Below are 24,645 nucleotides of genomic sequence, written 5' to 3' on the forward strand. Positions count from 1 at the left end.
ATCTGTGGAGAGAGCATCGGGTGTTCTCCTGTCTTTGCGGGGCTGACCCTGAGGAAGCGTGGCACGTGGGTCGATAGCATGAATATATATATTTTGTGGGTGCACAAATCCTTTTCAGAGTGTCAGAGGGGTAAGGGTTTTGTTCTGTTCAGCGTAAACATTGTTCTGTTTGGTGTATTTGTCGAAGACGAGAGTTTAGTGGGGGAGGAAGTCAGCTCTCTAGCTGGTTTGAGGTGGGCTATACGTGTTTGTCGGTCATCTCTCTCCTGCCAGATGTTTTGAACTAGTTGTATCTGGTTTTCCTAGGGAGTCACAAAGGGGTTTGGGGCTCCCCGGTGGCGGGTGCTGTGGCCAAAAGAGAAAGCAGGGTCACAGAGTGCTTCATTTACGGGGCTGGCCTCGGACATCTCCTGCACAAACTTCTGGTATGTAGTGATCGGGATTCGATTTCCTGAAGAAGGAGAGGATGATGGAGCTCATTATAAGAGCATAATCATTTTCTCTTCCTTTGGCAGTACGGGCACCCGAGGGCCAGCCTGCTTTTGAGGAACAGCATGAGGATGTCGGTGTCGACGCTCAGCAGTGGAAGGAAGCTTCTTTTGGAGGCCAAGAAGATGAAGTAGAGTGCGTATTTGTTGTGTTTGATTTTCATTGCGGGGATGGGGAGGGGTGGGACATGGAAAACGCGGTCCCGGGCAGGGGAGGTGTCTATGATGTGGGAGGCCGTGAGAGAGATCATGGACGCTGCTGGACAGGCGTTAGAACCCGTTGCTCAGGTTGGACGGACCCGGCAGAACCACCGCACCATCTTAAGTAATGCCTGCTCACGTACTGAGATTTTAGTAGTTGCCCCCGCATCAGCTTTGGCTTTTCCTCGTCGAGCTTGTGTTTTGGCAAGAAGCGTCTTTCGTTAAGCATTTGGGTCTAAGGGGTGTCCGTGAGGCTACGTGGTGCCCATCCCCATGAGATTTTGTGACCATCAAGTGATATTCAGCATCCATCTTATGCCCGTCTCCTGTAACTACTCTGCAGTTTTCGCTTAAGGCTTGATAGCGCAGCGTTAGCTGAGGGCGGCATTTACCCCGCTGGCCCCTCCACGCCGATGGCGTTTCCCCTGCCGGCCGCTGTCCGTTCCCTGTAACTGTGACTCTTGTCCCGGCAGAACCTTTGCCAAAGCCACCTTTGTGCTCCGCAGCAGTCTGTTTTCTGTCTCGAGTATGTTTCTTTTCGGTATCCGATACCCCAGAGCTGTGTACCGTTGGCTCAGGTCTCTCCTTGAGCTTCTGCGAGAAGAGAGAGCCTTCATCTGTTTTTATCCATGTGTCTCCTGGGGTGTTTTTTTGTTGTCCTTTACAATTTAGTTTTGCCCCAGCTACTGAGGTGTTAATTTAGCTGCTTCATACGGTTCCCGATACGCTTGTGTATTTCCACGTTTCTTTTCATGTTTTTTGTCCTTTGAGACTGATCCAGTTCTGTTAAGGGACTGAGCGAGAGAGAGCGTTGAGGTGACTCCGAATGGTTGATGGTTTTACAGTAAATGATTGACTTTATAACCAGAGATATTTTTTGAGAAGGGGTTCTTAAAAAATTTCATTCTGCTTTGCCATTCCGCTGGCGTAGATGAGCCCCAGCCTTTTTTCGGGAGGCTCATTCTGCTCCTGGGCTTCTCTGGTACTGTTCCTTGAGTTGGTTGCAGGTTTTGAGCTGTCTAAGATCTTTGGGTAGGTGTGTTTTGACATTCAGAGATGGGGAGGTTTCTGGCTGAGGTAAGAGATTAAGGAGCAGTCAAAGTTGAGCAGCAGATATATATTAGAAAGTACACTTGTACGAGCTTTTGTTTTTCCTTGGGTCAGTAAGTTTGTGTTGGGTGTTCAGGGGTAGCAAGATGGTCTGATAGATTGTTTTGGATTATTTGGTTTTGTGGGGGTGTTATGGTTTTGTCTGGGTTTTTTTGTTTGTGGTTTGTTGTTCTTTTGTGTGTGTGGTAGGTTTTTTTGTTTGGTTGTTTTGTTTTCCCGGAATTTTATGACTTGACCAAAGGTAGAAGCTTATATTTTTTCCACCGGTTTTGCCTGTGTGTTGTGCAAGTTGTTGACGTTATCTCTCAATAGGACTGACGGTGAGATGCTGCGGTAGGGGTTAGGGTGAGCGTGTTGTACGTGTCTGTATATGGAGCTCTAGCCTTCCTTCAGAAAGCAGCAGGGGCGTAATGCATAGTGTGTGTCGGGTTACGGAACTGCTCGTCGCCTTTCCCGATTGCCCGCAGAGTACCACGTTGTCCCGAGAACCTCTGCAGCTTGCGGCAGGTCCCTCGTAGATTATAAGCATCAGGGCTTCCGTTATTTTGTGGGCCTGTAGAGAGCACAGAGTCTGCGGGAAGCCGGAAGGTGGGAGGTGCTCGCAGAACGCGGGGCAGAGGTGGGAAGGGCGGCTCCCGAGGAGCGGCTGACAGAGGGGCTTTAGGGGTGCAAATACAGGGCAGGAGCTGTCGGGAAGGAGTGAGGTTCCTTCCCTAACAGTTCAGGAGGAGAGGAGGGGTTTTTGAAGTCTTGGTACCGGGGGATGGTTGGGAAAGGGGTGTTTAAGTGTTAGCTAATGGCCGCGTTCTGTGTGCAAGCAGCCTCCGGTAGCCCAGTCTCCTTCCCCGTATGTGTCAGCGCGGCCACTCGAGCGTGCTGTCTGCCGAGAGGTTCTCCACCCAGCTGTTCATGGAGTCGCTCAGGAGTGAGTTACCTACAAAGGGAGTGTGTGTCACTACACCAGCCATGCCCGTTTGCTTCCCGTATTGCTTTTGGCATTTGCCCTATCGGTGTCCGCCTGTGCTTGAGTCATCTGACACGAACTGTAATTTTTGTGTGTTGCGTGGTTTGACTTTTTCTTGCAGCTCAAGTAATAGGTCTAGGGTTAAGCAGGACAATTGAGTGAGGCGTGACAGCAAAGGCGAGCAGATGGCGTCGTGTGCTGTGACGGGGCAGGCTGTGAGGTCACTCGTCTGGGATTTCTGCCTTTGGGGTCTCTGTGTTGCCGAACAAGTCAGTCAAAAGGATTTGTTTGTTTTGCGTGGTGAGCTCTTGCTTTTGGAAAGCAGTGTCTAATATCTGTGTGCCTCTCCGTATTTCCCCAGAAGTGGGCCCAGCATTGAAGGTGACGGTTCCCCAGCCATCGGGGACGGACCGAGTACGTGAGCAGGCACCTGACGTGGCCACTGACCCGGGAGGCACGGATCGGGAGGTGAGGGAACCGTGTTGGCATGGCAGGGGAAAGGATGAGTCTGGAATGTGGCTGTTGGTGGAGATGCATGGCAGGGAGCCGGACACGGGAGGGAGGGGGCGAACAGAGCATCGTGAGAAGGTAGGTCAGCACGTGACAACGGAGGGGTCGTGCAGTGCGAGCACCTATGTGACTAGTTAATGAAGGGACTCACAAAACTATATGCAAAGCGGGATGTCTGCCCCGAGCTCATCGGGCAAGGTGAGCGATGAACAGGAAACCGTAGCAGCTGTTATTTTTGAGGTGTGGAATTGTTTGTGAGCGGGCGGCCGCTTCCAGGCGCAGCGGTCACCTTGTCTCTCTGGTTCTTTAGGCACCGTAGGTGGCGGCGGCCACGACATCCAGCCTCATTAGAGCGTGGGGGAGCGGAAGTTCACGGCGCTTCCGAGGAGGCTGTTGTTGCGGAAGTGGCCGGCGTTGAGTGGTGTGACACTGAGTGATGGCACCGCACATTTGGAGATGAAGAGTATCCGTGTGACCACAGCCCCATCCTACATAGCCTGTGTGGCCTTCTTAAAGGATGGCTTTTGAGCCCCCGGATTTGGAAGGGAAGCTGAGGGGCCGATGCTGTCTTTGTGCAGGTGGCCGGTCGGTTGGGGGAAGCGCAGGTGGGGCAGGCAAGGGTTGTAAAATCAGTGGAGGGTACCGTTCAGAGACCGGACATGTTTGGGCCGAGGGAGGTTGTGGTGTCCTTTCTGCAAAACAGAAGCATCTGCCAGGCAGGGGAGTTCCTGCCTGTGCTTGTGCTGTTGTGTGGATTTTGTAGTCTGTTCCTTACTGTACTTGGGTCTCGATGTGTCTGTTGTTCTCCGTGCTGAGCAGGCACCTAGGTAGCAATATTGAGGGTTTTGCAAGCCCTGGCTCATCGGCATAATGGTAACCGAGAGCTTCCTTTCTCGCATTTTAAGTCTACTGCATAGATTTGTCTTGTGTCTGAAATATTAGACCTTTATAGAAGGTCATCTTTTTGCGGCGGTGATTAAGGCGGCCTCAGTACTGCTGCTGAAGAGCAGTCTGAATACGCAGGGCCCTTTTCTGGGACCTGTTCCCTGCACCTGTACGTTCTGAGGTCTTTAAGAGTGGCTTGTCGCTCGTGCATCGTCCTAGTTGTGGGTATATGGTTTCATCGCAGGTGATGATGGTACGTGACTTCTCTGCGGATGCTATAGCTTCTTCCTCGCTGCCGTATAGATCTTCTCGCCCGGTGGCATCTCTGGGCCGGAAGTCCGTCGTCTCGGTGAGAGTTTTCTTAGGTGCCTCGATCGCGTCGCTTGTAGTATTTGTGAGCGGTGTCGGTCCGTGCACGTCGATGCCTGTGTCAGAGCTGCTCCGCCTGGGGGTGTAGCAATGGTAGAGCGGGGGAAAGAATAGCAATAAGAGTATATGGTTAATGTTAATATGCATAGACTGTTCTGGCAACGCCTGTACAACCCTCGTCGGAGCGAGTGGCCGTTGGCAGCGGGCGAGGACGGTAATTTCCGGGGCGTTTTGTGGGTGCCGAGGGGATGACCGTAGCTGCCTGGGAGAGGCAGCTAGAGTGCTAGCTGAGCAGAGGGCACCTCTCAGCTGTTCAAGCTTGTACGTGCGTGGGGCTTAGCATTTGATTGAAGGTATTTCCTTTAATGGCATGCAGTAGTTGGGCTCTAGATGGTATTCCTACGTGGAAGCAAGACCTGTGGAATGGTTAAGCTGTTGCTGTGCGTCCAGGTGACTTGTTCTATCATGCTGTTCTTGCAGAGGATGAAGATGGAGCTGTGCAGGGTGACAGAGCAGAGCTGAGTAGAGCACACTAAGGCGGCGGGTCCGTGTGCAGGATTAAAGGGAAGATGCGACTGAAGGCTATTTGAGGAGCATTTCAGGCGAGCTGGGTCGCAGTGAGGGGGCGCATGGGGCTGGTGACTTTGTTCTCTTTGCTCTCAGGAGCACAGCGCTATCCCTAGGGGCTGGCAAGGTTCTAATTGTGGGGCCGGCGCCCATCGGGTGCTTCTTTTTGCGTTACAGTTTAAAGCGTGGATCGCTCTGATGTTTGAGGAGTTTCTGGGCAGTTGTCGTCTGCGGCGTCGTTCCCAGATGCGTGAACAGCTCTGCTCTGTCGCTGTCTGTTTTCAGGGAGCGTGATTTCTTTCCTGCATCCTTACATTCTTAGGTCTTGTAGCTGGGCTTCTTGTGCCTCCTCCCTCTCAGTTTTGAGAGGAACTTCTTGTCACGGGCCCTGACGCTCTTCTAATCTTTTTGGATCGCGTTAGGGCCTCCTTGCGTCACTGTCAGGGTTCTGCAGGTCTTGTTGCTGGACGAGCTCTTCCGTCCAGTTGTCTCTGTGTTTGCCGAGAGCGTTCTCTCGTCTCGGAGGCGCGCAGTTTGTAGTGTTTCTCATAGCATTGGTGTGTGCGTTTGAGTTTGTCTCGGACCGCCTTGTTGGCCGTGTAGAGTCGGGTAGGTGGCACAGCGATGAGAGGTTAGGGTTCATCTGTTGCTGTGCCAAGGCTGTTGGGGGAAAAGGTCGTACCGTCATCTCAGATTGAGTGGCCCTCCTCAGCGGGCGAGGACCGTTTTGTGGGCTCGGAGGCCGTGACCGTGGCTATCTGGGAGAGGCAGCTAGAGTTCAGCTGAGCAGATTACCTCTGCAGGGTGTTCAAGCTTGTACGTGCGTAGGGCTTCATGTTTGATGTCATATGTTTGTTTTTAATGGCAGGTTATAGTCGGTCTTCAGGAACCGTTAAGGTACTGCTGTGCAACCAGGCGACTTGTTTGGTATTGGTTTTGGAGATGCTGAGGGACGAGTCGTGCAGGGCGACGGAGGGGAACTGAGGGGACCGATGTAAGCGGGTGAGTCGGTGCGTGGTGTATATAGAGGGAAGATGTGACCGATGGCTCTATGACTCCGTTGCTCCTTGCGTTTGTCTTTTGTTTTGGTTTTGAAGTAGCGTAGCAATGAGCAAAGGAGGCAAGTCGAGCAAGGCGAGTGGTGATTGGTGGGCTGAAGTAGCAGCTCTTCTGAGGTGTTGTGTTGCTGGGGAAGTTATAAGCAACGCGCGTTGTTCGGGTGTTACGGACGGCGGGCGAGGTGCCGTGTTCAGCTGCAAGTGACGTAGGCCGGGTGGGAGGCTGTCGAGGGAAAGGGGTGCGAGACGGGGATCGGTGCGGGCAGGCTGTGGCATCGGGCAGCATCTCAGGAGGTGCCTTTTCGCTTGGCTTTTTGCAGGTGCCGCTGGCAGGCTCGGAGCGGTGCTGCCGCATGCCTATGAGAGGTCTGAGAAGGTGGGGCAGCGGCCAGCATCTAAGACCAGAGAATGCTGTGGTCCGTCGTCGAGCTCTTCAGTTTTGTAGGTAACACGTGGGCCGTCTTTGGAACGGCGTATGAGCATTAGAAGTGAGCTGGGTAGTAATGAGGAAGTCATGGGGCGGTGATTTCTCACGAGCGTAACGGTAGTTTACTGTGTGTTCATACATTTGGTGCCACAAGCGATGACGGAAGCGGGGTGTGATGCTGGAATCTGTGCAGAGCAGGTGAGCCGATGGGCATGTTCGTTTTGATGAGGGGGGTGCTCTGGTAGAGATCTGTGTTGACCTGTGTGATACTTATTGCTGGCCCTGGTGTTTTTTGGGTTTTTTTTTTGTTTTTTTTTTTATTTTTTTTTCCACGTGATGAAGAGGCACCTGGCCACTGCGAGAATATCCTGGTTAGCTGGTGTGTTTCTTGTTGTGAAAGGATTCATAATCTGGCCCATCTGAAAGCCCCGCAGTGTGACTTTTGTTAGGAAGAGATTTTATAAAATTGAGATATTTCTTATTCAGTGAGGTTGCATTCTATGAACTTGCCATCAGAGTGCATCTTAGAGACAGTGTCTTTGTCAGCAGAACTCATCAGCACAAGACTTGCAAAGTATTGCTTTTTTTTTTTAAGATAAAAAAATCAATGGTCCTTGCGGAGATCCAAGCACAGCACATACTCCAGATGTTGATGGCATTGGTAGTGCTTGGGTTCCCAGTTGTAACAGTCGAGATACCATAAAAATACGGTTCCCCTGTATGCTTCGGTACAGCCGAACGCATTAGCAGGTCTGCCGGTCCTTCTTGGTAGCCCCGTGTATTGCAACACTGGGGATTTGATTTGCGTGTTTTTTTTGTTGTGGTATTTTTTTTCCCCAAAAAAAGTAAAACCGTATCGGGGATCTCTTCACGCACCGATTCTTCTGTCATAAATGAAAGTTTAAAAAAAGCTAACAGTGTCTGATTTACGACGTGACTTGCGCTGTTTCAGCTGTAACTGCCAAGCAGATGTAGGGTACGATTTGTTAGGTGTACTTAAGCGCAGGTAGGTATTTGTTGTGAATATTTAATGAGGGGCGACTGAATGTTGGGGGGCGGGGGGGTTTCCTGCCGGTATTTTGAGGGAGCGCTCTTAAGTATTTTATTTCAGTCTCGCTTTCGACGCGCGTTTCCCTGGCAGTTCAGCAGCACCTCTTGGGCGGGGCAGCTGGGCGGACGTCCCTCCCGACTCCGTAACACGCCAAAACCCCCCAGTCACGTTGCTGCTGTGTATTTTGGAGATAGATAATCTTATGGCGGGCGTGAACGGCTGTGCGAGTTAAATGAACGCAGAAGGAAAATGGAAAGCTTTTATAGCCTAGACGCTCATATTGGATGTGCGTAAACACGCGCCCGCCTTCTCAGCACAAAGTGAATTACTGAGACTTATTCTTAATTTTTTACGTTACTCTTTCAAGTTTGACGCTTCACTTCAGGCTTCGTGGAGCCAGGCAGCAAGACGTGCGGCGGCAGGGCGAGGGCTGTAGCTGCTGCGGTGGATCTGTAAGCGGAGGTTCCGGTACAACTTTGCCCCGCAGCCTCACGGGGTTATCTCCCCGCAGCGGTGCCGTAAGGAAGGGATGAGACGTTTTCCAGCACCAGCCAGAGCGTTCAGTGTTACACGAAGAATCTGTTCAAAATGGTATCGGTTAGTCTTAATACCGTTTTCAAGCGTTCCAATCACTCTAGCTTTTAAAGGATGTGTTGTGTTTTGAGATGACCTGTTTGCCTAGGATCTTGCTGCGGCTCAATTTCCTTCCTATCCCTTAGGCTGACTGAGCTCCTCCGTTTTCTTCTGTGCTATTTTATTAACGTGCTGAAATATAGTTTGGGATTTCTGTTTTTCAGATGTCTTCTAAGTGTCTCGTGATGCTCAAGAGATGCCCCCCGGCCCGGGTTTGCCTGCTGGTCGTTAAGCGTGGTGAAGGTAAGGGGCCATCCCTCTGCCTGGAGGCTCCCGGCTCTGTCTCCAGCAGGTGCCCCGCAGGTGCGGCCGCAAGGGGTGCCTGGAGGGGAGAGTCGGGGCCCCCAGGGACCGGGGCTGTTTGTTGCCCCAGGGAGCCCGTCCCAGAGCGGTAACAGAGTGGGAGCATGGCCGAGCAGAGCCTGAGAGAGATGTGACACTGTCCTCTGGCAGGCTCCCGCTCCGCTGTGGGGTGGCCGCCAGCCTGCGGACAGGGGCTGGGGGGGCTGCCCCACCTTTTAGATATTAGCAGAGCTCCCCTTTTTTGGGGGGGTGGGTGGGGTGGGTGTGTGTACCTTTGTAAATGACACTATTAATGAGCTGCAGGTTGGAGCAGATTCCCTTGTTTAGTGCCCTTCTTGGGGTTGAATCACAGATTCTTAGGTTGGAAGGGACCTCAGGGATCACCTAGTCCAACCTTACTATAATAAAATAGGGGGAGTCCTGGGCGGGTGATGATGTCATGCAGGGCACCCCAGTGTCAATGGGGGAGCTGATAATGCATCAGAGGAGCAGGTCAGTGTGTGTGAGTCATCTAGGGGTTCCCCCCCCTCAAAAAGGGGGGTTGCAGCCCAAAAATGCCAGAAAATTCAGGGGGCTATTAAGAAAAATATTTTAAGAAGCAAACGTGGGTGTGAGGCACTGAATTAGAGAAAACCTCTTATTTTATATATATTGAAAAGTATTATTACTTTATAGATGTATAAAGGGATTTTAGGATAGAAAGAATTCTACATTGAGATACGGGATTTTAAAATACAAAAGTAACTCGCCTGTCTACATATATTTAAAATAAAAAATAAAGGCGTTTAAAATGAAGAAAAAGGATTTATGAAGGAATTCAAAATAGAAGGAAGTCTGACTAGAGCGAGCATCTACACTTACTGTGTATTACATAGTCTAAGTAGATGTCTAAATAGAGAAGTTGAAAAAGATTCAAGTGTCAGAAAAGTATAAGTAAGCAGATAGCTAGTCTAAATAGGTGTTCTATGTATGTATTGATATGTAAGTCTAAACAGGTATGTGGAAATAGCTATTCTGTGTAAGTGTAAATAGTCTAAATAGATGTGTAAAATATATGTATTCCATAAGCATATGGATGTGTAAGTACACACATAAGTGTAAATGTCTATGCTATATAAGGTTTTTAAAATGCAAAGAAACCCTATTTATACATAGGATTTATAAATTGGACAACGCCCCTCAACTCCCCCCATCAACTCAAGACACAAATGTGCTTTCAAATGCTGCCCCTCTCGCCTTCTCCTTTTCCTATCCCAGTGTGGGCCTGATTCCCCCAAATGGGGATTTTCCCCTATGGGGCCGCATATGCGGAGTGGGAGCTGCTGCCAGGGTACAAAAGAACCCCAAACCTTTTGAGTCTGGGTCTGCAGTGGTGGGGGGTGGTGGAACCAAAGCAAACTGGAAGAGTCAACTCCAGGTGGATTTGTGCAGCTGGAAAGCAAGAAAATGGCTGGGGGCTATGAAAGGGGGAAGGGGCTCTTAAGATGCAAAACCAGAAGTTAACTGTTCTATCTCTGAATGCTTATCCAGCTGAAAGTTAATTGTTGCGGAACGCTTGTCTAGCCACTGTGTAAAATAATTAGCAAGGAGGCCTGGAATCCACTTGCGAAGGACAAATTCCTGAGAAGGATGGAAAATTGTCTAAAGAACCAGGTAAAACAGTAGTTTAGACAAGTGTCAAGAGATAACTGAGTCTGCGCAAAACCAAAAGGTTACTAGCGGTGATGAAGAGGAGCCAGCAGCCTTCATCTTTACTACCCCCGATCACCACCACGAGGAGGCACTGCGCAAGCTCAGTTGGGAAAGATTTATGGAAACTACTTTTTTGGCTAATTTTAATACGACGTGGGGAAAGGTCATGCATATCTATAGGCGTATTGGGAAATTGTATGTATCTGTAATGCTTTACTATATAAATGGAAGACAAACTATCACAGAGGTGCGCATGACTTTGGTGGGACTACCCCCCGTGCTGCCCAGCACTGAATAAACATACCTACTTCACAATCTTACAGATTGTGGAGTCCGCTTTCCGCACATCAGGTAGGTGGGCTGGGGAGTGACAAAACAAACACACACCACAAAAAAAAAAACCTACAAAAAACTCCAAATGAAGAAAACCCATGGACCAGCCACTCTCATCCACAAAACATAAACTGAAAATCAGCAATTCTTGTGGTTCAAAAACACAAACCCCCCCACTTTATACAATGTTTTTGAAAAAAAAAACCCAGTTTTTATATTAAAAAAAAAAGGACTCAAAACACAAATCCCCAAGAAACCCAGCAAAATGGAAAACAACACAACCCAAAGATAAAAAAAAACCCCTCCAAAGCAATAATTGACCAACCCAACCCTATAAAAAAAAAAACTATGAAAATCCTGTTTTGGGGATTACTAGGTGTGAAACACCTGCATTTGGAAGGGCATTTCTGGGGCTTGTCTGGAATGGATTCTCCGCAGTGGGTCAGTTATCTGGAGCGGATCATCATCTGCAGGTTATCCCAGGTGAGTTGCCCGTTGTGGATTATCCTGGGGGGACCCCCTGGTGTCAGTCATCCCCATGCATGTTCCCCATGGAGTGTCTGCCCAGACATTCCCCCATCCAGCAGTGTCTGTCTCCTCCCCCACCCTTCCTCTCCATGTGTCTCTGCCCTCCCTTCCACTGAAATGGGCCTCCTGCATGAGGTTTTCTCCTGTGTGGGTTTTTTCTTGGTGACATGCCCTCACTTACCCTGGCCTCCTGTTCTGTGCTCGCTGAAGCCTTGTGCTTATGCAGGATGAGCAGAGCAGGGTCCTGGCAGTGCAGAGGCGAGGCGAGGTGCTGACAAGCCAATGAAGGCCAAGGCTCAGCAGCGCACAACTCCTTTGCAGGTCAGCCACTGGCATCTGGTCTGCCTGGCTGCCCTGTGCCCTGACGCACAGCTGCCCCCATCACCCCAAGCAGCCTGCCTTCAGAAGGGCAGCTGTGTTCCCCTGATTTTACTCCTTTAGGTTTGGCACTTTGGGCTTCATTGAGTAAGCATGATGTGCAGCAGCAGCAGTGAAAGAGCTGTAGCTGTGGTGGTGAATCGGTAAGCATAGGTTCTTGGTACGCTATAGCATTGCCCTGCAGTCTCATAGGGTTATCTCCCTGCGGCAGTGCCGTAAGGAAGGGATGAGGCTTTTTCTAACACCAGCAAGAATGTTTAGTGTGGTACCATTTTGGTCAGATTTTTAGTATAAATAGCTGTTAATAGTTTTTTAAGTGTTCTACTCACTTAAGCTGTAAAGGATATGTTGTGTTTCAAGCTGATTCATTTACTTAGAAACCTCCTTTGACTGAACTGTTAGACTATGCCTTAGGCTGACAACAGTTTGTATTTTCATCTGCTCCCATTTTTTTAATATGGTGACATATAGTTAGATTTTTGTTTTTCCAACATCTTGATGAAAGCATCTCGGTATGCTCAGTAAATACGTCCCCACCCATGCTTGCTTCCTGTTACTCGGGGCACACTAATGTCACTATGGGTGGGGAAATGATGCAGCAGAGCAGCAGGTGAGGGGGGATGGTGCGTGAGGGATTTTAGATGGTGGTCAGTGTAGGGCCACAGTGGAAGAATCACAAGCTGAACACAGCTGTGAGAACGCAACCTCCAAGGGGGGAAGCGGGAGGAATGTCATTGCACAATATGTTGTTGCAACCCCAGAACCGCCGTTAGCTGGCAGAGCACGTACCCGGCAGGCCTTGTTGCATGCGCCGGCCACGCGTGCAGCAACGTCTAGGCAGTACTTTTGCCTTGAATCTGCTGAGGGTATAAAAAGGGGCGGCTCAAAGCAGAGCGGGGGGGAGACAGAGCACGCTCTGGGAACCACAGGGGACACCCTGAAGGTGCCACGCCTACCTCCCTTCTCCATGATGACCTTGCTCACGGTCACCCTCCTGCTCGGCGGTGTCTCGGGCATAGTCAGGTTGGTCAGACTCCGATGAGGGGAAAACAATATGCTAGTAACTGCTTCTGCAAGGCTCTAACAGAGCAATAAATACTGTTGTGCTTTTGAAATATCATATGTTGGGTGAATTTTGTACATAGGAATCCTGCTAACCTGTTACAGATGGGGGTGTAACGGGGGGTCCCTCCCCAAAGAGTCGTGGGGGGATTATTACATATTATAAACTATAAGTATGGGTGTGTGACATTGCAATAAAGGAAAAGGGTTTTTTTTCTATTTTGAATTCCTTCCTCTATATAGAGTTTAAAATGCACAAAAAAATTATGTCTATACAAGTTTTTTATATTTTAAGAGCCTGTACATGTTTCTACTTTAAAATAAACTTTTTACCTACTGTATAGTACAAAGAACTTGGAATATAAAAAATTTAAAGTTTTTTCTTTATTTATAAGTTAATATTGGTTTTCAAAATATATAAGAAGTCGTCTGCCTGGATAAAGCTATCTGAATTTAGTGTGTGTTCTATAATAAGCCTACCGCAGGGTCACAGGTTGGAAGGTTCTCAGGGATCATCTAGTCCAACCCTTCTGTTAGATATTCTATGTAATCTAAATAAAGATAATAAAATAAGTGTAAACAGGTATAGAGATAAGTAGATATCTCAGTCTAAATAGAGAAGTGTAAAATTAGTGATGATATATGTAAGTTTAAACAGATAGCTAAATAGAAGTTCTGATAAAAGTGTTGATCGGTATGTCTAAATAGATGCATAAATATTCTATAGATGTATATAGATATAGTCACAATAGATAATATCTGTTTACACTAAGTTATAAAACATCTATGTATTCCCTGAATATACATATATTTAGGTAGATACTTCAGTGTTAAAATATCTGCTATATAGGGTTTTTACAACACTAAGAAAAACACTATTTATAGAACGGTTTCAGAAGCTCAACCCCCCCCTTCATACGTACTGAAGTTATAAAAGCGCTTTCTAAAGCTGCCCCTTATCCCTTTTCCGCTCCAAGTCAGGGCCCATCCTCCCAGTTGGTGACTTGCTCCTGCAGGGCTGCGCTTGCAGAGCGAGAGCTGCTGCCACAGCACTAATGCATCCCCAAATCCCCGATTCTGGTCCACCTACCTCTCTGGTGCCCCAAAAGTTGTTGCTCTTTTGCCAGTTCTGCCCTGTACGCTTCACCTCTTTGTTTCTGGTTCCCATGTGCCTTGTTCCAGCTCTTTCCTCTGTCCTTCCTCCCTATTTATTCTTTTTCCTCTGTCACACTGCTTTTGGGTGCTGACCCTGGTAGCCAGCTCACTGCAACCATATCTGACGCGTGTGAAGGGACAAGGCTTCGCTGCTTCCTGCGCATTCCCAGATGCGTTTGCAGCCCCTGGGCTTCGGGGTGAGTGCCTGCAGCTGGGTCCAAGGGAGAAGATGATGTGCTGTTGGATGCAGCCGGTGAGTCTGAGGACAGGGCTGGCCCTGCTGTGCCAAGGGGCTCTAGCTGGGGAGAGGGCTGCCTGGACACTCCTGCCTGCAGGAGCTGGCTGAGGAGTGAAAGGAAGGGTGTTCCACAAGGCAGGTGCCTCCAGCAAGGAACAGCGTGTAGTTGAGCAAGGAAGGATCTGTCCCGGCCAGAGCACGCCACCAGCACAAGGTAACAGGATATCAGCAGCTCTGTTGGCTATGTGCGTTGGCCCCCGTGTGTCCAGGAAACACGGTCAGAGAGGAGTCTCGGGGCACCCGCCTCCTGCTCCGGGAGGGGCATGGTTTGGGCAGCCAGCACTGTGGAGGGGGAAGGGGCAGAGGGAGAGAGAGAAACCTCAGGGCTGTGAAGGTGTCCTGCCCACAACAGGAGCTGCAGTGAGTCGCACAGCTCCTCCCATGCATCTGGGCCTATCCCTGCTATGCTTTTCCCAGTGTCTGTCTGCCTCCTTGCCTGTCCCTGCCTCTGTCTCCTTCTCAGGCTGCACAGCTCACCAAAGCTTTTTGGTCTTCTGCCAACACTGCCCTGCACCCCATCGCCTTCTATGTGTCCTTTCTATACCTCTCCTTTTCTGGCTCCACTCCTGCTATTTTTTTCTTCCCTATTACTTGTAAAAATTGCATTTCTAGGTCTGCCTCTACCCAGCGACCTATCTCCATTTCAGTGACTGACTCTGCTCTGCCCCGGCTTGCTCTTCCTACATCCTTTCTCTGTGGCCATCTATCTGTCTCCCTCTCTTGATATTTAACTTCTACCCACATGGCCAGAACCCCGTTGATTTTTACATTTGCGCTGTCTGTCTACGTTCAGTTCCGCGTCCACGTTTGTTTCTTCCTGCTTGTCCTCAACTAAATCACTTTTCCAATTTTGTTTGTCTTCATTGATTTAGTTTGCGGTCCCTATTTCTTACTTTTTCCTGTCTGACCCTTACTCCATTGCTTTTAAAATTCTCTTTCTAGGTTTAGTTTTACGAAGCTGCCAATCCCTAATTTTAAGGGTTATTTGTTGCTCATGCACCCCATTGCTTTTAAAATATTTTATCAAGGTGACTTTTTTTTTTAATAGAGTTAATAAGGTTGGAAAAGGCCTGTGGTATCATTGAGTCCAATCATCAACCCAACACTACGGTGCCTCCTACAGCGCCACGTATACGCATCTTTTGAACGCCTCCACGGAGGGCAACTGCCCCACCTCTCTGGACAGCCTGTTCCAATACCTGACGACTCTTTGGGTAAAGAAATTTTTCCTAATACCCTCTCTGATCATTCCCTGATGGAACTCGACACCATTTCCTCTTGTCCAATCGCTAGCTCGTTGGGAAAAGGAACCTACACCCAGTTTACTACAACCTCCTCTGAGCCTCCTCTTCTGCAGACTTAAACAACCCCAGTTCCCTCAGCCGCTCTTCATAAGACTTGTTTTCCAGACCCTTCCCCAAGCTTTGTTGCCCTTCTCTGGACATACTCCAACTACTCAATGTCCTTTTTGTCCTGAAGGGCCTGAAAGGGAACACAATACTCAAGGTGCGGCCTCACCAGTGCCAAGTCAGGGGTACGATCACTTCCCTACTCCTGCTGGCCACGCTATTTCTGATACAAGGCAGGACCCCATTGGCCTCCTTGCCAACCCAGGCAGACCGCCGCCTCACGTTCAGCCGGCTGTCAACCGGCACCCCCGGGTCCTTCTCTGCCGCACAGTTTTCCAGTCGCTCTTCCCCAAGCCTGTAGCATTGCATGGGGTCGTTGTGACCCGAGCACAGGACCCGGCACTCAGCCTTGTTAATTCTCATAGAGTTGACGTCAGGCCATGGGTCCAGCCTGTCCAGATCCCTCTGCAGAGCCTTCCTACCCTCGAGCAGATGAACACTCCCGCCCAACTTGGTATCATCTGCAAACTTACTGAAGGCACACTGTCCCCTCATTCAGAGCATTGATATAGACATGGAACAAGACTAGTCCTAAAGTTGACCCCTGGGGAACAGCGCTCATGACCAGCCACAAATTTGGTTTAACCTCTGTCACCACTACTCTTTGGGCTCAGCCATCCAGCTAGTTTTGTACTCAAGGAGTACACCTGTCCAAGCTAGGAACCACCAGCTTCTCCAGGAGAATGCTGTGGGAGACAGTGTCAAAGGCTTTACTGAAGTACAGGTAGATAACATCCACGGCCCTTCCCTCATCCACTAGGTGGGTCACCTGGTCATAGAAGAAGACTGGGTTGGTCAGGCAGAACCTGCGGTGTCTGGGCCTGATCCCCTGGTCATCCTGTACATGCCTGGTGAGCGCACTGAAGGTGAACCATTACTACCCTGGTGATAAACAGCCAGTCTACTAGAGACTGAGGCCAAGAAGGCCTCAAGTACCTCAGTCTAGTCCTCAGTGGCAGCATTCCCCACCCCAGCCCCCAGTAGAGGCTGGAGAGTCTCTTTGGCTCTCTTTCTGTTAGCATATATGTAAAAGCATGTTTTGTCATCTCTAATAACAGTGGCCAGTTGAGTTCTAGCTGGGCTTTTGCCTTCCTGGTTTGCATAACAAGCTCTGTGTTCTGTTCCTGACTTGCCTACCCATTCTTCAAAAGCAGTAAACTCTCCTTTCCCTGCCCCCCCGAGCCACCACAAAAGCTCTCTGTTCAGCCAGGCCTGTCATCTTCCTGCCCGTTTGTCTTACTGCACACAGGGACAACCTGGTTCTGCACCTTCCAGATTTCCTTCTTCAACGTCCAGCCTTCCAGGACCCCTTAGCCCTTCAGGACTTCATCCCAAGGAACCCTTTCAACCAGTGTCCCAAAGAGTCCAAAGCCTGCCCTCCGCAAGTCCACAGTATATATTTTGCCAGCCCCCCCTTCCTTATTTTGCCAGGCATCAGGAATTCTATCAGGGTGCAGTTGCTAGGCGCAAAATGGCTTCCAACCCCCACATCTCCCACCGGTCCTTCTGTTTCTAAAGAGCAGGTCAGTCGAGGCACCTCCCCAGTAGGCTCATTTACCAGCTGCATCAGGAAGTTACCTTCCACGTGCTCCATGAACCTCCTAGACAGTTTCCTCTGCTGCGTTTTCTTTCCAGCAGACATCTGGTAAGTTCAAGTGCCCCATGAGAATAAGGGGTAGCAACTGGGAGAGTTCTGCCAGCTGCCTGTAGAATTCTTCAGCTACTTCTTCATTGCAGTCAGGTGGTCTACAGCAGACCCCCAGCTGGATAGCTGCCTCGTTGGCCTTTCCCCTCATCCTTACCCATAAGCCGTCAACCTCATCCTCCCAATCATTGAGCTCTCTACAACCGAAACACTACCTAACGTACAGAGCCACCCCACCACATCTCCTTCCTTGCCTAACCCTTCGTAAGAGATTAGAGCCATCCATCGCAGCACTCGAATTGTACGAGGCATCCCACCGCATCTGGTGAGAAACCGTACTAGGAGCAGCTAAAGTCACTTGGTTTATTAAGCCTAGAGACAGGGAGACCTCATCTCAGTCTGCAGCTTCCTCACAAGGGGTGGAGGAGGCACAGGCGCCGATCATTTTTCTCCGGTGACCAACAATAGGACCTGAGGGAACAGCAGGAGGATGGTCCAGGGGAGGTTTAGGGTGGGTATTAGGAAAAGTTTTTTCACTCAGAGGGCCACGGAACAGGCTCCCCAGGGAAGCAGGCACAGCGCCAAGCCTGACAATAATCAAGTAGCACTAGGGCAACACCATCAGAGGCATGGGGTGAATTTGGGGCTGTCCTGTGCAGGGAAAGGAGTTGGACTCTAATCCTCGTGGGTCCCTTCCGACCCAGAACGTTCTATGATTCTGCGATGTCTGCGATGGCAAGAAAATCAAAGCTATCCCGCTGCACAACAGCTTCTATCTCCTGCCTTACGGCATCTATGCTGTGTGCATTGGGGTAGACCTGCTCAAGGTGGGATATTGATTTCACCCTCGAGCTCGGCACGCCGCCCCTAGGCTCTTCTTTAGCGAGCCTGGCTATATCCCTTCCCCTCCAAGTCTCCCTTAAAGCCGCCTCCCCGAGCCCTGCAAATTCCCAAGGAAGAATGCTTTTCCCCCTTTGAGATAGATGAACTCCTTATTCAATCCCTTTTAATTTTTTTCCAGCGGTACCCTAACCACCCTTGCGTTTATCGTGTTCTTTTTGTGTACTATTATCACCTTTACTGTGGTCATTTGTTCATTTTCAGCTCTTTCCTTAGCACCATCGCTTTTAAAATTTTATGTCTGTGTTTTATTTCTATTACTATTTTTTAGTTGTTATTGTCTCTTAATCCCTCGGCTTTTAAACTTTCCTACTTTTGTCTCGTTCGCTGGTGTTACTTCTCAATTATTTTTCATAGCGCTCTCGCTTTTTACATTTCCTTTTCACGTCTGTTTTGGGTCACTGTCCTTATTGCATAAGATTGTCTTTATTTCCTAATACGCACTGCTGGCTAGGCTTTCTTTCTACAGCAACCTCAGTTCTCTTTGCTGTCTTTGCAAAATTATTTCTCATCTCTCTTTAGCGCCCTTGCTTTTTCCATTTCCTTTCTACCTCCCTTCTAGGTTACAGTCTCTGTTTTAATTTTTTCTTTTATTTCCCTACAAGCCCTTCCTTTTTAAATGTTATTTATAAGTTAACTCTCATTCCTTTGGAAGTTTAAAAAGTTATTTCTTCTATTTCACTAATGACCTTGCTTTTTCCACTTACTTTCTACATTTCCATTTTACTTGACCGTTGCTATTTTTAATTTTTTCCCTCATTTCTTGAATCGTATTTTCCTCTAAAATTTTGTACAATTTTATCTGGTGTCTTTGTTTTAGTTATTTCTTGTCCTTAGTAGCAGTACCTTTGCTGTTTTAATAATAGGGATGGAAAATAGAAAAATATTATTAGTTTGCTCTAGGTTTCCCTAATCCCTGACACTTTTTAGATTTCTTCCTTTAGCCCGTTTCCTGTGCTTATTTTGCTCTGTTTTCTTTCAAGTATATGTCTTCCCTTAACACCATCACTTCACCAGTTTTCTTCATCCATCTGTTTGCTGTCCCTATGTTTTAAATTTTATCTTTAGTTCCATAATCCCCCTTGCTTTTTAAACCTTTTCTATGCCAATTTTTCTCCCTTTGCTGTCTTTTTAAAATTATTTCTTCTCTTCCCTTAGCGTCACAGCTTTTAAAATTTGCTGTCTCTTTTAGATGGCTGTCCCTATCTATTTTTGCCCTTCCTTTTCCTAATCTCTTGCTTCCTAAATGTTCTGTCTACTTTTATTCCCTTTGCTGTTTCTCAGAATTATTTCTTGTCTTTCATTAGTACTGCTGCATTTTAACTTTCTTTCCGCTCCCGTTTCAGTTTCCTGTCCGTCTTTTCATTTTTCTCTTTGTTTTTCTAACATCCCGCACTTGATTTTTTTTTTCCCCTACATCTCCAAGTCACTTGGCCTTTGGTGTTTTATGTTTTTCCCTATTTCTTTACTATCAGTTTTTAACTCCTCTGCCTAATGTTATCCATTGGCTCTATTAGCACTTGAATAATTTCTTGTCTTTTGTTAGTGTCGCAGCTTTTAAAATGTCATCTTTTACCTCATAGGCCTTTTACCTCACCGCCTTAGACGTTCCCCAGCAGCACATTGTTGTCACAATCGCACCTCTCCAAGACATCTGTTCCCAAAAAAGAGCAATCTTTTTCTTTTCTATGCCATCTAGGATGCCTCCCGAGACCTTCCCTGTGCTCCACAGCATTTTGGTAGCATTTACTCTCCTTTTCAATCTCTTATCCCGCGAGCCTTTTGTGACCCCTCCGCTCCCAGTCACCGTGTGTCCAGAGAGCCCCTTTTCGTCCCACAACCCTGTTTTAGCTCAGTAGCAGGCTTTGGTCTTCCCTTGTTATCTCTGAACCCAGTCTTCGGGTTTGCTTGTGCCTCGGAGCGCTCTTAGCATACCGTCTGCTGACTACGGTACCTCCAGCCGGTCCCCAGCTCCTGAGGAGATCTGTAATCTGGTCACACCCCTCCAGACTGTATCCTCCTTTCCCAGAGCATTCTTTTGTCTCTGCGCCTCACCCAGGACCCCTCAGGGCGCCGCAACACCTACCGGCCCCTTTGAGGTCACATTCTGCGCACTTTTAGCTTTGCCGTGGCACTCACACCCCTCTCTCACCATCTGAAGATTTTCTGAGTCTGTATATGCTGCGCACAGCAGTCATTCTGTCCTTTCTTCCTTCTGTTTGTGCCTCTATTTGTTCCCTGGCTTTCTCATGTTGCGTTTACTGAGCTCAGATGCCCTCTGGATGTAATTGTCACATCCCCAAATACTTTTCTGTCTCTCTGCCTTCCTCAGGACATCTTCTATCCTAGTCACAGTCCTTTCCTAGACTCTCCTCAGGCTCCAGCTCCAAGGCTGCTTTGGTGTCTTGGGCTCCCTCGGGACTCCTCTGCTCCATTTGCTGAGTTCCCACGAGACATCCCCTCATAGAGATAGCCCAGGGCCCTGTTCTAGCTCAGAAGGGCACTTTTCACTCCTCTTTACCCTCCAGCTCTATTCCTGAGTCGGTATCTGTTACCCCGATCACTTTTTTCTTTCCTCAATTCTTTGCCGCCCCCCGTTCCAGCTCCCCCGAGAATATCTGTTAGTTTGGTCAATTCCCTTTTGAGCTTCCTGCATTCTCACCACTGCTTTAGTTTCTCTGGTCCATTACAAACTATTCCTATCCCTGTGACAACGCCTCTTGTTCTGCCAGAACCTTTCCTAAAGCCATCTTTGTACTCCGCAGTAATTAATTTGTTTTCTGTCTTATAGTATGTTTCTCTTTGCTATCTGGTACCCCAAAAATATCTACGGGTGGCTCTGATCTTCTCTTGAGCTTCTTGGAGAATCAATAGCCTGGATCTATTTTTAGCAACACATGTCTCAATGAGTTTTTATTACACTTCCCCTTTTATTCTTTATTTAGCTGCTTATATGCTCATTAGGACACTTCATATAACTTTTGATACCGTTCCTGTATTTCCCTTTTTAAATTTTTGTCCTTTGAGACTGCTATCAGTCTCTTAAGGAAATCAGAGTGTCAAAATTACTCTGAATTATCAGTGATTTATAGAAAATAATTTCATTTGAACCAGAGATTTAATTCACTTTGCCATTCAGTCATATCTAGACTATAGCTCTGCTAGTATGTAGATAGTATGTGTGGTTTTGCTAGAAATGAACCATAATTGTATAACTCTTCTGTTTTACAGAAAAGTAAAACATACAACTAATGGTCATAATAGTGCTATTATAATCCAGGAGGTGCTCTTCTATATAAATTAGTAAGACATGGTTTTTCCCTGTATACATCCTAGGAAAATGAAGTTTAATTTCTTACCTGGCCACATTGCTGATGCAATACATGTAGGTGAAGAAAAACAAATAGTAGTACAATTACAGTAAGAACCACTCTTTTTGTCTTTTTCCATGCTGTTAACATAAAGCACTTGAGAAAACTCCCTGCTGTTCCTTCAGCTGCCTTTATACCCTGTGGTGGTTCACCCCTCCCCTTTCCCAGGTGATTGTGGGAAGGTTGGTGGGCAGGGCCCGGGGTATATGAGCCACAGCCTCTGGTGAGGGAGCTCCCTTCCCTCCTGGCTTTCTCCAGTGTGGGTGCTTTGGTGTTCCTGTACTTAATTGTAAGTTTTGAGCTGTTTAAATATTTTTGGATAGGTATGTTTTGATATTTAAAGACATGCAGATGCTTGTGAGAGGTAAGGCTTTTAGAACTCAATAAGGGTTGGTGGCATTTAAATTTGAAAGATCATTTGTGTCTAAACTTATATGTTTTTCCTTATTTAATACTGCATTGGAGGTTCAGGTGTGGTAAGATGGCTTGATAGTATGTTGTTCTGTTATTTTTTTCTTTTTAGTTTTGAGTATGTTTCTTTTTATTATTGGAATTCTCTATTGAATCAAAATTATTTTCATAAACTCTCTTGCGTAATCTAGAAGGTGTTGACATTAACTGTTAAGGGTATTGATAAGATGTGGTTGGGGTTAGGGTGAGTGTTCTGTATGCATTTATGTATGGGAATTTATATATGCAGTTTCTTTAAGAAAAGAAGAGCAATACAAGTGTATAGTTAATATCAATAGACTTCTGTAAAACCCTGTGTAGGCTTGTGCAGAGCCAATAGCCAAAAGCAATGGGAAAGGTCAGTAACTTTAGTAGTATTTTGTAGATGTTAAGAAGATGACTGTAGCTGGCAGCTAGAGTGCTAGCTGAGAGTACATGCTAACGGTCTTCAGGTTTGTACGTGTATAGGGTGTAATGCTTGAGTTAACGTATGTCCTTTAATGGCAGGTGGTAGTTGGGCTCTACATGGTATTCCTACATGAGAGCAAGACCTATGGATCATTTAAGCTATTTCTGTGCATCCAGGTGACTTCTACCATGTCCTTTTTTTCCAGAGGCAGAGGAGGAGTTGTTCAGGGTGACATAGGAAAGCCGAGGAAATCCTGTAAGAAGGTAGGACGGTGTGTGGTATATAGAAGGAACATGTGACTGATGGCTGAATGACTCTGCAGTGTGTTTTGGGGAGTTAGAAGGCAGTAAGGAATGAGCCAAGTGTGAGCTGGACACAGGAGGGGAGTTGAGCTAGGTGATTGGTGTGCTGAAGTAGCAGTTCTTTCTGAGGTGTTGTGTTGATAGCGAAGGTAAAAGTGACCTCTGTTACTTGTGTGTTACAGATAATGGGTGAGCCTCAAAGTGGCAGCTGGAACTGACAGAGGCTGGGCAGGCAACCTGTCAAAGAAAAGATGTGTGAGAATGGGATTCGGCGTGGGTAGGTTGCTGTTCTGGGTAATATCGTAGCATGTATCTTGTTTCTTAAGTTTTTGCACGTTCCATGTAGGCTTTGCGGGAGAGACACAATGTGGTGATGAGACTTCAGAGAAGGCTATGGTGAGCGGTGACGGGTGGGCTGAAGCGTAGCGATTCGTCCTGAGGGGTCGTGTTGCAGGTGGTTGCGAGCAACGTGCGTTTGGCTCTTGCAGGTGGCGGGCGAGCCTCAAGACGGCAACCGGATCTGATGGAGGCCGGGCAGGTGAGCTGTCGAGGAAAAGGTGCGTGTCTGAGATGTCTGAGATGGGGGGTGGGGGGGTGGTGTTTGTGCGGGTATCCTGAGACTCCCGCAGCACCCGAGCGGGTCCTTTTTTGCTTGGGTTCTTGCAGGTGCCGCACGCAGGCTTCGGAGGGGAGACGCCGCGTGCCGACGAGAGGTCCGAGAGGTGAGGGGCTTGAAGGCCAGGCGGCTGCTTGAGAGCAAGGTGTCGTACGGCCACTCAGTTGAAGCGTTTGTCTCTGGTTTTGCAGGTTGTGCGCCGGCTGCCTTTGGGCCTGGATGCGCGTTTGAGGTGAGCTGGGTCGCAGAGGGGAGGGGCGCGGGGCTGGTGTGGTTCGTTCTTCCTTTTTTGGCGGAGCGACGGTAACTTTGTGTGCCCTGTGGTATCTCTAGGGGCCGCAGGGGATGGCGTTCGTCCTCGTCCGGAACGGGCACGGAGCAGCCGGGCGCGCGTGAGGTGGGGGGCGTTGCGGGGGTGGGTCCTTGTGGAGTGATGGGATGCCGGCTGACAGGGCTGCTGTGTGTGTATTGTTGTTGTTTTTGTTTAGGTGATGAAAAGGCACCTGGCCCGTGGAGGACCGATGCAGTGGGCTGACCGTGCGCTTGTTCTTCTGAAGGATGGGTGGACTGAGACTCTCGGCCCCTTGAAAGCTAAGTTGAGGCAACGGTGCTGGGGAAGGGGTTGGGGGAGGCAGGGGTTTTAAGGATGGTGCAGCGGAGCGGGCTGTCCGGGAAGCGGTCCCCTTTGAGAGCAGGGAAAAGGAGTGGGTTCCTCTTCAATGTGACGGGAACGTGTGCCGGGCAGGGCGGTTCCAGGCTGTGTGCGTTATTGTGCAGTGTGTGTGTTTCGTGTTGGGTGTCTCCGACCTTCCTCGGGTCTCGGTTGCTGTCTTTGTTCTTTAGGAGCCAGGCAGGTGCCTCGGCAGCGTTAGTAGGGCCCGGCGAGGCCCTAGTCGTGGGCTCGGCGCCCGTCGGGCGCTTCTCTTTTGGCGTCGCAAGCTTCGGGCGTGGATCGTTTTGGCGTCTCGGACGGTCGTCTTGGGCGGCGTCGTTCCCGGCTGCGTGAGCAGCGCCGCTCTGTCGCTGTGAGTTTTTTGGGACTGGCGTTTCTTCCTTGCATCCTTAGGCGGTTAGGTCTTGAAGCTGGGCTGCTTGCACGTCCGTCGTCTCGGTTGTGAGAGGAAGCTCTTGTCACGGGCCGCGAAGCTGTCGGCGTGCTCTGGCGTTGCCGTAGGGCCTGCCGACGTCACCGTCGGGGTCCCGCAGGCGGTCTTGCCGGACGGGGGGTTTCCGTCTGGGTGTCGTCGTTCTCTCCGAGAGCTGCCTCTCATCCTTCGGGGCGCGTGGCCTGTAGCGTTCTGTGTAGCGTTGTTCTGTGTTTGTCTTGGAGCCGCCCTGCCCGGGGATGTAGAGTCAGGGCAAGGCGGGTGGTGCTGGCATCTCGGGATGCGCCCAGGCTGTGGCGGGGGTGGGGGGGAAGGAATTTTGCAGCCGTCTTGGATCGACTGGCTGTTGTCGGTGGGTGAGGGAAGTAATTCCTGTTGGGTTTTGTGGGCCCCCAGGGAACAACCGTAGGTGTCTGGGGGAGGGA

General features: G+C 48.9%; 1 long non-coding RNA gene across 5 annotated transcripts; it reads left to right on the top strand.

Annotated features, from left to right (window-relative positions):
• On the top strand, nucleotides 1-22,878 carry LOC142051159 (uncharacterized). Of its 5 annotated transcripts, XR_012658319.1 has the most exons (4): nucleotides 6,118-8,227; nucleotides 8,428-8,506; nucleotides 22,402-22,459; nucleotides 22,681-22,878. It is a non-coding gene; the product is annotated as an uncharacterized LOC142051159 (long non-coding RNA). The 5 variants fall into 5 exon arrangements; XR_012658317.1 differs by lacking the exons at nucleotides 22,402-22,459; nucleotides 22,681-22,878 and adding an exon at nucleotides 1-619 and having other exon boundaries at nucleotides 6,473-8,227; nucleotides 8,428-8,568; XR_012658321.1 differs by lacking the exons at nucleotides 22,402-22,459; nucleotides 22,681-22,878 and adding an exon at nucleotides 626-3,231 and having other exon boundaries at nucleotides 6,473-8,227; nucleotides 8,428-8,568.
• Nucleotides 22,879-24,645: the final 1,767 nt, after the last annotated feature.

The sequence above is a fragment of the Phalacrocorax aristotelis genome, unplaced genomic scaffold (genome assembly GCF_949628215.1).
Source record: "Phalacrocorax aristotelis unplaced genomic scaffold, bGulAri2.1 scaffold_70, whole genome shotgun sequence".
NCBI classification, from domain to species: Eukaryota; Metazoa; Chordata; class Aves; order Suliformes; family Phalacrocoracidae; genus Phalacrocorax; species Phalacrocorax aristotelis.